Here is a 14,766-nt window from a genome sequence, read left to right on the forward strand (position 1 = left end):
AGGCCTAATTATGTCTCAATTTAATGCTGGCAAACTTGCATACAGAGCAGTAATTAAAATCCTCTCTTTGCCTCTGCCTTTAGGGCAGGGGATGATTAGGCCCTGTCAGGGGGTGTACTGAACCAAACCAGTGAAGCGTATTGTGCAACATGACCCTGCATTGTTAAGTGTGTCAACATATTAACCTGAATTCCCTTCAGCCCCCACATAATCACATTTGGTGGAGGAATAAAGGAGCTAAAACATGAAGCATTTTATTAACAAAACATGAATTCTTTTTAATTAATGCTATGAGAGTTCTGATGAATTTCATGCTTCCAAGTGCTGGAAGACATAAGGCTGGTTCATCTAATTACTAGCAAATTTGCTCTTGTTAAAACTGTTTTTTTTATTTTACTCATTTAAAGAAAATGACTTTTTTGGTGATATATATATATACATTAAAACTCTTATCTAGTTGGCTTCCAGTAATACACTTGGTTACCAGCTTTGATGATGGAATGTAAGACTGGAGGCACTGGGGAGGGGGGTTAGGTAGAGAGGGCTGTAATTTAAAACTTGAAAGATGCTAATAAAAGTGGAACATTAAAAATCATAATATTGAAACAAATTCAAAATATTTATTTTTGAGCTCTTAAGTTTGATGTCTGCTATCAAACCAGCACGAGATCAGAACACTGCACAGATCCACGGTGCTTTGGAAGCTCCGGCGCATGCAGGAAGCCAGGAGGTGCATACCGGTGCTGTTCCTGTGGCAGAATCCTCTTCCCTGCGAAGGAAGAAGGCAGAAAAAGCAGGAAGACTTCTGAGCTGTTCTCTGAAGTCTGGCTTCCACCCATGATGGCCTTTAGAGATTACTTACATATGCAGCTCCTAAAGGACAACATTCAGTCTTGACGACAAATGAATTGTTCTGGAGTAGGGCTTCCTTTAGCTGTTTCCAGGGGAATTTCCAGAGAGCAACACACACACACACACACACATACACACACAGAGTTCCTTACTTGGACAGAATTTACTCTCAGTTGATCGCATTTTGAACCTCATGACAACCTTGTGACATAGTAAGCAAGCCAGGTATGTCTCCATTTTTATTGCACAGGGCAGCTTAGATACTTGTCCAGACTCACCACTCTGTACCTGCATTTCCCTTAGCTGCCTACTGCACGAGACAGAGGGCTGTGGGTGAGACACAGAGGCAAAATGCTTAGTTTGGTTAAATATCTCAAATTGAGATCGCAGTAGATGACGTCATATTATAATGAGACAGCGAGGGAATGGCCTGTGTACGAAGGGACACCAGGGGACCTTCAGTCTTCAGCGCTTATCTGCAACACGTCTCGTCATGTTCGGTCAGATCTGGTGTCTTTGGCCTATTTTCTTCCTCTTTAAGTTTTCATATCCTCCAATGGCCATTAGTAGTAAAAGTAGTGTTCCTCTCAATCTTGCTCTGGGTACAATGTGATGAAGTTAGGGACAATTCTGGTTGGCACAAACCCTCCTACTAACAAAGACAGTGACTACACAGAGTCTCTACAGGAGATGGTTGGCTGGAGCCAGGACAAGCCCTTCGCACTTGTGCTGTAAAACCAGGGGATGGTAGCCCTGCCACCCCCTCAGGCCTCCCAGGGAGTGTGCCCTGGGTCTTGAAAATGGCCTTGCTCTGAGTCTCTTTGGATGGCAAACTGAAGTGCAAATCTGTGTTCTGACTTGTTCCCGTGGCTGTCAGCATGTTTTCCTCTTGTCAGCAGCAATTGACTGGTCAGGCTCACCCCTGTACCGCAATTGTAACAGCTCATTGACAGACTAGTGACCCAGCTGGACCTGATAATGGAAAACTATTGATTTTTGTGGGCTCCACGAATCTAAAATGAACGACCGATGTAATGTCATCAATTGTCTCAAACTCTGATAACCCAGGGGGAAAAAGTTTCAGGGTTGGTTTGTATTTCCTGACAATCGTGGTTCAAACTCTTACTCAGTATAGGCTAGTAGCAGCCCATTTCTTAGAGAGTTTCCTTAAATGATCCCAAATTTGTTCTTCAAGGCTTCAATGCCTGGGCTTCCACATTAATTATAGTGGGAGTTACCTTTATCAATAAGCGAAACAGACCGAGACCCCGTTAAGGAAAGGTACTTGTGGAGCTGCACTTTGGGAGGAAAATGTCTTTTTAATATTTATTTATTTGAAAGGCAGAGTTACAGAGAGGCAGAGGCAGAGAGAGAGGTCTTCCATCCACTGGTTCACTCCTCAAATGACCACAACGGCCAAAGTGGTGTTGATCCGAAGCCAGGAGCCAGAAGCTTCTTCAGGGTCTACCACGTGGGTGCAGGGGCCCAAAGACTTGGGCCATCTTCTGCTGTTTTCCCAAGCCATGGCAGAGAGCTGGATCATAAGTGGAGCAACTGGGACTAGAAACGGCATCCATATGGGATGCCAGCACTGCAGGTGGCGGCTTTACCTGGGAGGGAAATGTTTAAAATGTTTTATAGGCCAGCGCCGCGGCTCACTAGGCTAATCCTCCGCCTTGTGGAGCCAGCACACCGAGTTCTAGTCCCGGTCGGGGCACCAGATTCTGTCCCGGTTGCCCCTCTTCCAGGCCAGCTCTCTGCTATGGCCCGGGAGTGCAGTGGAGGATGGCCCAAGTGCTTGGGCCCTGCACCCCATGGGAGACCAGGAGAAGCACCTGGCTCCTGCCATCGGATCAGCGCGGTGCGCTGGCCGCGGCGGCCATTGGAGGGTGAACCAACGGCAAAAGGAAGACCTTTCTCTCTGTCTCTCTCACTGTCCACTCTGCCTGTCAAAAAAAAAAAAAAATGTTTTATAAGCTCACAGAAAAAAAGAAAGAATTGGGAGAAAACCAAAATAAATAAGGGTTTCAAAAAGTTCATGGAAAAGTGAAATTAAAAGGTAATCCCAAGAGTCCTGATGTATGAAATTGTGATAGAATTTTTGGGCTGCTTCTGCTTGCCTGTGTTGATGTATTTGTAGTGGAAACCCTTGAAAATAATGTAGACATGCTTTGGGTGTGTGTTGGGGAAATCACTGTGGAGTCTTGGTTTTTTAAACACTTGCTTCCTTACCTGACCTTTTCAAGACCTTCCAACATTGCTCAGTGTATCTTCAGAAACAACAGCTACCTTGGCCGGCGCTGCGGCTCAATAGGCTAATCCTCCTCCGCCTTGCGGCGCCAGCACTCCGAGTTCTAGTCCTGGTCAGGGCGCCGGATTCTGTCCCGGTTGCTCCTCTTCCAGTCCAGCTCTCTGCTGTGGCCTGGGAGTGCAGAGGAAGATGGCCCAAGTGCTTGGGCCCTGCACCCGCATGGGAGACCAGGAGAAGCACCTGGCTCCTGGCTTTGGATCGCCGCAGCACCGGCTGCAGTGACCATTGAGGGGTGAACCAATGGAAAAGGAAGACCTTTCTCTCTGTCTCTCTTTCTCACTGTCCACTCTGCCTGTCAAAAAAGAAAAAGAAATAAGAGTCACCTCTTCATGAGGCAAACGCACTATAGGTTACAGCTGATTTGCCCAGTAGAAAAGACCTGAAAACTCTGTATTTTATGTTGAATTTTGAATGTTAATAACCTCTGCCATAAAATCTTAAAAAAAAAAAAAAAAAACTCTGCCAAAAGGAACTTCCTTTGCCAAAAAAAAAAAAAAAAAAAAAAAAAGCAAGAAAGAAAGCTATTGATCTTAGCTGTGAACCTGATACATTTAGTTCACAATTCCCTTGTGGTGAGAACTTAATCATCTTCCCGGCCTGATCCAGACATTCTTAAAGCAGAGAGCTGGGCGCTAGACAAATCAGAGAGCCCAGAAATAACACAGTGCTTCTTGGTCGGTTTGTTCAAGGGTGGCAGGAGAGGGAAGTCGCAGGGAGGAGCCCGAGCACAGACCCCAGAGGTGACGAGCGGCTGGGCTCTGTGTCCTCACACTCCCGGGAATGGTCCCTCACGGCCTCTGATTAGCCTCACTCATACCGCACGACCTCTCCGACTTCCTAGCACTTCAAATCAACGTTGCTGTTTGGCTGCCTGTTAGTAAAGATGCACAAGGTTGAGACCTGAAAGAAATGAAGCTAGCCCTAAAAAAACAAAAACAACAAGTGGCATTTGGACTTTAATCAATAAAAAAGCACTTGATGCGAACAGCATGAGAGTTGCCTGATCTTCTGAAGCATCTTATGGCACAGCCAAGGCATCAACAGGTCGACAGCGGGAGGCGAGGTTTTAGATGTCTTGTGGTTCTCCATTGTGTCTTCTAGGGACCTTGCATGCCACAACCATAACAAATAGATATTGCATTAAGGGGCATGAAAAGGTATCTTAAAAATTGTTTTATTTATTTGAAAGGTAGAGAAACAGAAATAGAGAGAAAGAGAGAGCGAGCGAGCTTCCATTTGCTGGTTTACTCCCTCAAATGCCCACGATAACCAAGGGAGGGCCAGGCCGAAGCCAGGAGCCAGGAACTCAGTCCAGGTCTTCCATGTGGGCAGCAAGGATCCAGATGACAGCAGATGATGTCATGGCCCATTGCCTCGCAGAGTGCTCATTAGCAGAGAGCCGGAATGCAGCACAGAGCCGGGACTCTAACCCAGGCACTCTGGTGTGGGATGCCAGTGTCCATGCAGCCTGTTGTGCCAAATGTCTGCTCCTATTTTTAACTACAGAAACATGAAGGTAAACATGTTCTGGTTTCTAACATATTTGGGAGGAAGCCATTGAAGTCATTTCCATGTACCTGTCTGTAGGCCAGTGCCAGTCCTTGAAGAAGTTTCCCTGTCTCTGCAAATACATGATCAAAACTAAGGGGGGGGGGGGGGAGTGCTGTGGTGTAGCCGGTAAAGCACCACCTGCAGTGCTGGCATCCCATATGGGCAACCGCTCAAGTCCCGGCTGCTCCACTTCCAATCCAGCTCTCTGCTATGGCCTGGGAAAGCAGTAGAAGATGGTCCAAGTCCTTGGGCCCCTGCGCCCACGTGGGAGACCAGAAGTGAAGAAGCTCCTGGCTCCTGGCTTCGGATGGGCCCGGCCCCGGCCTTTGCAGCTATTTGGGGAGTGAACTAGTGGGTGGAAGATTTCTCTCTCTTTCTCTGCCTCTGCCTCTGCTTCTCTGTAACTCTGCCTTTCAAATAAATAAATCTTTTTTTCTAAAAAAAAAAAAAAAAACTAAGTTAAAGTGATTTTTATAAAGCAAAATTTAACATTTTTTTTAAAAAAGTATTTGTTTACCTGAAAGAGAGGGAGAGAGAGAGAGAGAGATCTTCCATTGCTGATACACTCCCCATGTGGGTGGCAGGGGCCCAAGCACTTGGGCCATCTTCTGCTGCTTTCCCTAGTCCATTAGCAGGGACCTGGATCAGAAATGGAGCAGCCAGGACACAAACTGGCGCCCATATGGGCTGGTGGCACTGCAGGTGGAGGCTTTACCCACTATGCCACAGCGCCAGCCCCCAGTCCCCATATTTTTAACTTCAGGATAATCTCTTCTAACGTGATTCTTATGCGTGCCCTGTGCAATGTCAGGTCTGTTGCCTGTAGCAGTTCCACAGTAAGGATACCATTTGGAAGGGAAAAACCATTTTATTTCTTTAGTTTATAATTTGCTTTGTAAAGTGTTTAAATTCAGAGCATATGTTTTGCTGTGCTTCGTCACTTCTACTATAAATTTAAATGTATTAAACATATTTCCTCTGACCTTAAAATTACAGTATTTCTTATTGTAATACTGATAATACCAATAGAGATTGGTAGTATCTCTAGTTTCACCTCCATTTTCGACATCTTCCTCTTGTGTCTTTCAGAATATTCTAGGTTGCAAGTAAAAGAGGACTGCTTTGTGTTCTTCCACAGAGTAGGTCAGGGATCTTGTGGGTCACAGGTCGATTTAGTGCCTCAGTGGTATGATCAACGATGCTGTTTTCCCATATATCTCTTTGATCATCTCAGCATGTTCATTGGTCCCTTCATGCTGTCTTTATGTACGGGGGCAACACAGCCACATTGTTAAAGGTGTTAATGCAGATAACAAAATCCAGCAGCAGGAAGGGGGAGCGGCATTCCTCTGCTGAGTCACTTTTGAAGACTGAAGGAACACGGTCCGAAGCCTTCCTTGTGACTTGACCTCTCGCTTCATCCAGAGTTTCGTCGCAGACCTGTTTATAAAGTAGTTGCTAGCAAGAGGAATAGATTAACCATGACTGGGTTATTAAGTCAACCTATATCCATCCTCTGGGAATAGAGAAGGGCACAGCTTTCCCCAAAGCACACCATGCCTAAAGATAAATGACCTGAAAAAAATCAGGTTTCTACTGGGGAAGAAAAAGCAACATGTTCACTTCAACTGTTTTGATGACCTCTCTCCTATAAGCCAGTCATCATGTATGAAATACAGGTGCCTCGAGGACTCAACACTCTGAGGAAGCCTGACCTACCCACTTGGAAAAGCTGGGAGGAACCAGTCAAGAGACTGCTTCAAGATGGATACAGCCAAGTGACGAACTGGAGACAAAGGAGCAGAGCTGCTCACCGAGCCTGCCTGAAATGGTTGTTGTTTGAAGCCTCTAAGACTTGGGCAAGGTATCTTATGGCAATAGGTAGCTAAGACAGTCCACAACATTATGTCTAGAATAGAAACACAGTTTAAATGTAAAAGCACTGGGGCCAACACTGTGGTGTAGCAGGTAAAGCCGCTGCCTGCAGTGCTGGCATCCCATATGGGCACCAGTTCAAGTCCTGTCTGCTCCACTTCTGATCCAGCTCTCTGCTATGGCCTGGGAAAGCAGTAGAAGATGGTCCATTCCTTAGGCCCCTGCACTGCATGGGAAACCCGGAAGAAGCTCCTGGCTCCTGGCTTCGGATGAGCACAGCACTGGCCATTGCAGCCAATCAGGGAGTGAAACAGTGGATGGAAAACTCTCTCTCGCTCTCTCTCTCTCTCTCTCTCTGCCTCTGCCTTTCAAATAAATAAATAACTATTTAAAAAATATAAAAGCACTGTTAGTTTGCAAGTAAAAGATGGAAAAAGTTGTACTATGCAAACAGTAAGTATAAAAAGCTGAAACTACTACATAAATATCACACCAAAATAGATTCCAAGATATGCATTGTTACCAGAGTTAAGAGTAATATCTCATAAACACAAAAGAATCAATTCATTAGAAAGACATTACAATTGTTTCTTGGTATCTAAATTGAAACTTCAAAATATATTGTGCAAGAACTGCTAGAATTAGAGAGAAATAGAATATTCACAATTACACAGTGAATGCTCCCCCAACAACCAGACCCCATCAAATCATTTAGAATATAGAAGAGTTTAACACACAATGAGTTGTTTTAAAATAATTGATATTTATATAACTCTATGTCCAACATTAGAATAGACTTGTTTTCAAGGACACATAAAATGTTCAAGGTAATTCCTATATGAGACCATAAAAGTATGTCTCAATCAATTTGAATAGACGAAAATCATACAAAGTAAGTCCTCTCACTACTAAAGAATGAAATTAGAAATGAATAAAAATAAGATATTTTTAGAAGCCCCAACTATTTGAAAATTAAGCAATATACTTCTACTAATTCATGGATCAAACAGTAAATCACAATCTTAGGAGTGACAGAGAGAAGAGGGAAAGGAACAGGGAGGGAAGATAGAAAGGAGAGAAGGGAAGAGAGGTCAGGAGGTCGGGAATTTCATTATACTCTCAGAACTATATCCAGGAACTATACTGAACCTACTAAAAATTTGAAAAATTAAAATAGTCACAATTAAATACTTAAAAGAAAATCTAAAGTCCATTGTCAAACTCTATTAAGAAGCTGAGAGAAGGTAAGCAATTTAAATCTAGAGTAAGTTGCTTAATTTAGGAAATAATTAAGGCAAAAAAAAAAAGACAAACACAGAAGTTAATGATGCAGAAAAATGAAGCAATAGAGAAAATTAACAAAGCCAAAATGTGGTTCTTTGAAAAGATTAATAAAACTGAGACACTTATCTAAACTGATCCACAAAAAAGAGACAACAGGGGCAGACATTTGGCTTAGTGCTTAAGCTGCCAGCTGGGACACCCACATCCCATACTGGAGTTGGTGGGTTCACGTCCTGGCTCTGCTCCCAGTTCTGTCTTCCTGCTAATGCACACCCCGGGAGGTCATGGGTGATGGCTTAAGTAGTTGGGTCTCTGCTACCCAGGTGGGAGACCTGGATGGAGCTCCCTGCTCCTGGTTTTGGCCCAGCCCAATCCTGGCAACTGCAGGAACTTGGGGAATGAACTAGCAGATGGAAGATTTCTTTTTCTCTGTCTCAAATAAATAAGAAATTGAGAGAGAGAAAGAGAGAAAATATGAGGAATGAAAGAAGAGATACCACCACAGATCCTACAAGCATCAAAAGGATAAGGACATGTTATCAGTAACCTTTAGGCCTCTATCTTTAATAACTTGGGTGAAATGGAAAAATTTTAAAAAATAAAAAAATAAAAAAATTAAAAAAAAAAAGCTGGCCGGTACTGTGGCTCAATAGGCTAATCCTCCGCCTGTGGCGCCAGCACACTGGGTTCTAGTCCCGGTTGGGGTGCCGGATTCTGTCCCAGTTGCCCCTCTTCTAGACCAGCTCTCTGCTGTGGCCCAGGAGTGAAGAGGAAGATGGCCCAAGTCCTTGGGTCCTGCACCCGCATGGGAGACCAGGAGAAGCACCTGGCTCCTGGCTTCGGATTAGCGCAATGCGCCAGCCGCAGCGGCCATTGGAGGGTGAACCAATGGAAAAGGAAGACCTTTCTCTCTGTCTCTCTCTCTCACTGTCCACTCTGCCTGTCAAAAAAAAAAAAAAAAAAAAAAAAAAAAAAAAAAAAAAAAAAAGCTTATCAAAACTAACACATAATGAAATGAAAAATTCAAATATATCTTTTCAATTGAATTTATTATTAAAACTACCACAAAACTCTTGGCCCAGTTTATGTCATTAGTGAATTTCATCATATCTTGAGATTAGAAATGCTATCAAACCTAAAATCAAGAGAAACCATGTCTAAACTCCTCCTATGGAACTAACATAACCCTGATACCACAGCCTTTAAAATCAGAGGGGCCAGTGTTGTGACGTGGTGGGTAAAGCCACTGCCTGCTATGCCAGCATCATGTATTGGCACCAGTTCCAGTCATGGCTGCTGCACTTATGATCCAGCTCCCTGCTAGCGTGCCTGGGAAAGCAGTGGAAGATGGCCCAAGTCTTCAGACCCTGAACACACATGGGAGACCCAGAAGAAGCCTCTGGCTCCTGGCTTCAATCTGGCCCAACTCTGGCCATTATGGCCATTTGGGGTATGAACCAGTAGTTGGAAGATCTCTGTCTGTCTCTCCCTCTCTCTACTCTGCCTTTCAAATAAATAAGTAAATCTTTTTAAAAGAATTAGAAAGAAAGAAATTACAAACAAGGGATACCCTATGAACACAGGTGGCAATACTCATTAACTAAACAGTAACAAATCCAGCAATTCATAGAAAGGATGAATATCATAATCAAGCATATTTCACTTGAAAATTAATATAAGATAGCATATTAACCAAATAAATGAGAAAAATCACTTGAACATCTCAATAAATATATAAAATGAATACAAATTTTAAAGTAGTACAAAACAAACAGCCAAGGGATTGTGCATAAAGGTGTTAAGTTGAATACTTTTTTTTTTAAAGATTTATTTATTTGTTTGAAAGTCAGAGTTACACAGAAAGAAGGAGAGGCAGAGTGAGAGAGAGAGAGAGAGAGAGGTCTTCCATCTACTGGATCACTCCCCAGTTGGCTGCAACGGCCAGAGCTGTGCTGATCCGAAGCCAGGAGCCAGGAGCTTCTTCCGGGTCTCCCATGCGGGTGCAGGGGCCCAAGGAGTTGGGCCATCTTCCACTGCTTTCCCAGGCCACAGCAGAGAGTCAGATTGGAAATGGAGCAGCCAAGACTAGAACCGGCACCCATACGGGATGCCGGCGTTGCAGGGGGCAGCTTTTACCTGCTACACCACAGCACCATCTCAGTTGAATGCTTTCTTACTAAGATGGGGAACAAGGCAGTAATGCCTACTCTTCTTTCAACATTGTATTAGAATTTCTAGCCTGGGCAATAAGACAAAAAAAAACAAGGTATAAAGATTTTAATGGAAAAAATAAAAATATATTTGTTATTTTTATTTGTAGTTTAATATAATTAATATTTGTAAATTAAGTTAATTTACAATATAGAAAGATGCAGGTAAAAATATAAAAACCAATTGTATTTTATATACCAGCAGCAAAAAATTAGAAAATGAAATACAAAAGAAAGTTCCATTTGCAATCTCACCAAGTAACATACACCACTTACTAGTATATATAACAAAGTGTGAGACCCTATGTCTACATTGAAAACTACTAAATATTACTGGAAGAAATTAAATAAGACCTAAAGAGATATTTCACACTTATGGGCCAAAGACTCAATGCTGTTAAGATATCTGTCCTAAGGAGTGCTGTAGCATAGTGAGTAAAGCTACCTCCTGCAGTGCCAGCATCCCATATGGGCACTGGCTCAAGTCCCAGCTGCCCCACTTCTGATCCAGCTCTCTGGAATGGTCTTGCAAAGCAGTGGAAGATGGTCCAAGCCCTTGGGTCCTGCACTTGCATGGGAGACCCAGAAGAAGCTCCAGGCTCCTAGCTTCGGATCAGTCCAGCCCCGGCAAGGTGGCCATTTGGGGAGTGAACCAGCAGATGGGAGACCTCTCTCTCTGTCTCTCTGTCTCTCTGTAACTCTGCCTTTCAAATAAATAAATACATCTATTTTTTATAAAAGATATCTGTTCTACCAAAATTGACCTAGAGATCCAATGCAATCCCAATCTTCATTCCAGCAGACTTTTACAATAGAAATTAATAAACTGACTCTAAAAGGTATAGGGCCTAAAATCCCAAAACAATTTTTAAAAAGAAGAAAACTGGAAGACTTAAATTAGCTGACACTGTGGGTTTGCTATTAAGCTATGTTAATCAAAGAATTTATGGCATTGTCACAAACATGGACAATTGCACTAAGTGGGGTATAGAAATACAGCCATAGAGATAGTTATTTGCTTTTCCAAGGGTGCCAGGTAAGTCAGTGGAGAAAACAGTCTTTTCAATATATGAGTTCCTTAAAGGAAAAGTTGATTCCAGATTGGGGCAGGAATAGTAAAAGGAGCTCAGGGTACGCTACAATGTCAGTGTGTGCCAGGGGAAAGATGCGGATTATTCTCTTCTTCCTGGCTGCATCTGCCTTCTGGAGCATCCATGCATCTCTGCTCTTTTCCTGAAAGCCCTGAGGTCCCTTGGGTCCACACCCCTGGGAGCCGTGAGGCTCTCTCTGTAGGGCCCAGGCATGGTCATATGGTGAGCTGAGAGACCCAGGAAAACACGCTGGTCACCTCCTAAAGCCTCCCTCATCAACTTCACACTCATTCTGCATAGCCTTAAAGAACTGTTGCAAAATAAACATAGCAAAAAATATACCATCCTGACCATTTTTTAAAGGATTTTTAAAATTTGTTTTCACTTTTATTTGAAAATAAATTTCATAGAGACAGACAGGCAAAGGGATTTTTTTAAAATATTCTTTTAATTATTTGAAAGTCAGAGTTACACAGAGAGAGAAGACGGGGTGGGGAGAGAGAGGTCTTCCATCCTGTGGTTCACTCCCCAATTAGCCGCAATGGCCGGAGCTGCGCCGATCTGAAGCCAGGAGCCAGGAGCCAGGAGCCAGGAGCTTCTTCTAGGTTTCCCATGCAGGTGCAGGGGCCCAAGGACTTAGGCCATCTTCCACTGCTTCCCCAGGCCATAGCAGAGAGCTGGATCAGAGGAGGAACAGCCAGGACACGAACCTGTGCCCATGTCGGATGCCAGCACTACAGGCAGTGGCTTTACCTGATATGCCACAGAGCCGGCCCCAAGAGATCTTCTATTCGTTATTTTTTTTTCCCCAAATGCCTGCAATATCCAGGGCTGGGCTAGGCCGATGACAGGAGCCTGGCACTCAATCCAGGTCTCCTCAGTAGATAGTAGGGACCCCAATATTTGAGTCATCACCTGCCGCCGCCCAGGATGCACATCAGCAGGAAGCTGTTATAATCAGAACAAGAGTGGGACTCGACCTCAGGCATTCTGACCTGGGATGCGGGCATTCCAGGGAGCATCTTACCTGCTGCACTAAATGCCCACCCCCATCTTAACCATTTTTAGGAGTACAGTTCAGTGGCATTAAGTACATTCTTGTTGGTATGCAACCATCACCAACATCCATGTCCAGAACTCTTTTTCACCTTGCTTTACTGAAACTTGGTATCCATTAAACACTAGCTCCCCTCTGCCCTCCTCTCCCCAGCCTGGCGAGGCCAAGGTAACTAAGGCTGGCTGCCAAGGTCACAGCAGAAAGTCTGTGTCAGCAAGGCGTGAGAAGGACAGCTGTGGTCCTCTTGGTGGTTTTAGGTTTGTTGGGAACTACACTCTGCATAAGAAAGCCGGAGCTTCCTGGTGGTCCTGTTAATGATTGCTGTATTCCTAATTTGGGGAAGAACGCTTAGTCTCATTACCCCCAAAATGTCCATTGCTTTGTGGAATTTTTTTTTTTTATTTTTGACAGGCAGAGTGGACAGTGAGAGAGAGACAGAGAGAAAGGTCTTCCTTTTTTTGCCGTTGGTTCACCCTCCAATGGCCGCCGCGGTAGCGCGCTGCGGCCGGCGCACCGCGCTGTTCCGATGGCAGGAGCCAGGTGCTTCTCCTGGTCTCCCATGGGGTGCAGAGCCCAAGCACTTGGGCCATCCTCCACTGCACTCCCGGGCCACAGCAGAGAGCTGGCCTGGAAGAGGGGCAACCGGGACAGGATCGGTGCCCTGACCGGGACTAGAACCCGGTGTGCCGGCGCCGCAAGGCGGAGGATTAGCCTGTTGAGCCACGGCGCCGGCCGCTTTGTGGAATTTTAATCAAGCAGAATGTTAGTGTAGGAGAAGGGGTTAATGCTTTATGCAAGGTTGAGCTGTTTGTGGAAAAGAATTAAAAGGCAACAGGCTCCCTGGTATATACTTCCCACTAGAATAAAGATAAATGTTATTAAAGCTTTAATTCAATACATGCTACAAATACTACAATGGTTAGGATATCAAAACTGTAGAGTAGAACTAAGTGAACCCTTAAATAAGTACAATAAAGAAATTAGAGTTAAGAAAGAACTGCAAAGAGGGGATACATTTTAAAAAGGGCCTGCTTTGAATATTGGGGCTTCTAGTAAAGACCAGATTAGGAAGGTACTATTCTAGCTTGTGTAGCCAATTTCTGCATAGCTCGACAGCACTCCAGGCCTTTGCTTGTGTGGGCAGCCTGTTATCTCGCACCTGTCTGTGATTGTAACCCATGCTCTGAATATGCCCTTGAAAATCAAAGAAATTATAATTAGAAAAAAATGAACAGCAGACTTGTTATTGTGAGAAAAGAGAATCATTATTTGACTTATGATATAAAAATAAAGTCTGGTGCTCGAGAGCCAGAGCCATGCCATCAGCCTTGCAGTGAGTGTCTCTCATTTCTTCGAGCGCTGACACCTCTCACACCTCCGGCCCCTAGTCTAGCTGGAGCTGGTCTCCGGCACCAGCCCCTGCCAACTACCATTCTACTCTTTGACTTCATGAATCTACCTTCTCTCAGTACCTCTTGTAAGTGGATTCACCCAGTAGCCATACTGTAGCATGTATAAGAATTTCCTTACAAATGTATGTATATATACCTCATTTAGTTTATCTATTCATGTGTTGATGGCAACCTGCGTTGCCTTCCACCTTTTGCTTACTGTGAATAAAGTTACTATGAACGTGGCTGTACAAATATCTCTTTGAGACCTTGCTTTCATTTCTTTTGAGTACATATGCCAGAAGGGAAATTACTGAAATGTGATCGTTTTATTTTTAATTTTTTAATGAAGTGCCTTTTTTTCTCATAGTGAATGACTCATTTATTTTTACAGATTAATTTTGTGTATTTGAAAGGCAGAGTTACAGAGAGCTAAGGAGAGACACAGAGAGGTCTCCCTCCTCTGGTTCACCCCCCAAATGGCTGCAACAGCCAGGGTTGAACCAGGAGCCAGGAGCTTCTTCAGGATCTCCCATGTCGATGCAGGGTCCCAGGCACTTGGGCCGTCTTCTGCTGCTTTCTCAGGTGCATTAGCAGGGAGCTGGATTGGAAGTGGAGCAGCCAGGTCTTGAATGGGCGCCCATATGGGATGCCAGCACTGCAGGCAGAGGTTTAACTTTCTACACAATGTGGCCCCTGTGACCGACTCATTTTACATTCTCACATGGAGTATACAAGGATTCTAGTTCCTATATATCCTCACCAACTTTGCTTTAAAACTTCTGGCTGTGTATGTTTTTGCTAGTGACCATCCTAATGTATAGAAGGAGGCATCTCATTGTGATCTTGATTTGCATTTTCCTAATGATTAGGGACATGGAGCATGTGTTTATGTGTTTATTGGCCATGGGTATACCTTCTTTGGAGAAACGTCTATTGAAGCCTTTTGTCCATTTTAAAATCGGGTTGTTTTTCCATACAGTTTTTTATGATTAAACTTATTTATACACACTATAAACACAAGTATTGTAAAAGTAAATGCATGAATACATTCTCAAAAATATTCAAACAATAACATGTTAACAGGTAAAAGCAAAATACTCCACTCATGTCCTCTGCTCTCAGCATGTCCGTATCCTTTCTC

This window comes from Lepus europaeus, chromosome 5, assembly GCF_033115175.1.
Source record: "Lepus europaeus isolate LE1 chromosome 5, mLepTim1.pri, whole genome shotgun sequence".
Taxonomy (NCBI): domain Eukaryota; kingdom Metazoa; phylum Chordata; class Mammalia; order Lagomorpha; family Leporidae; genus Lepus; species Lepus europaeus.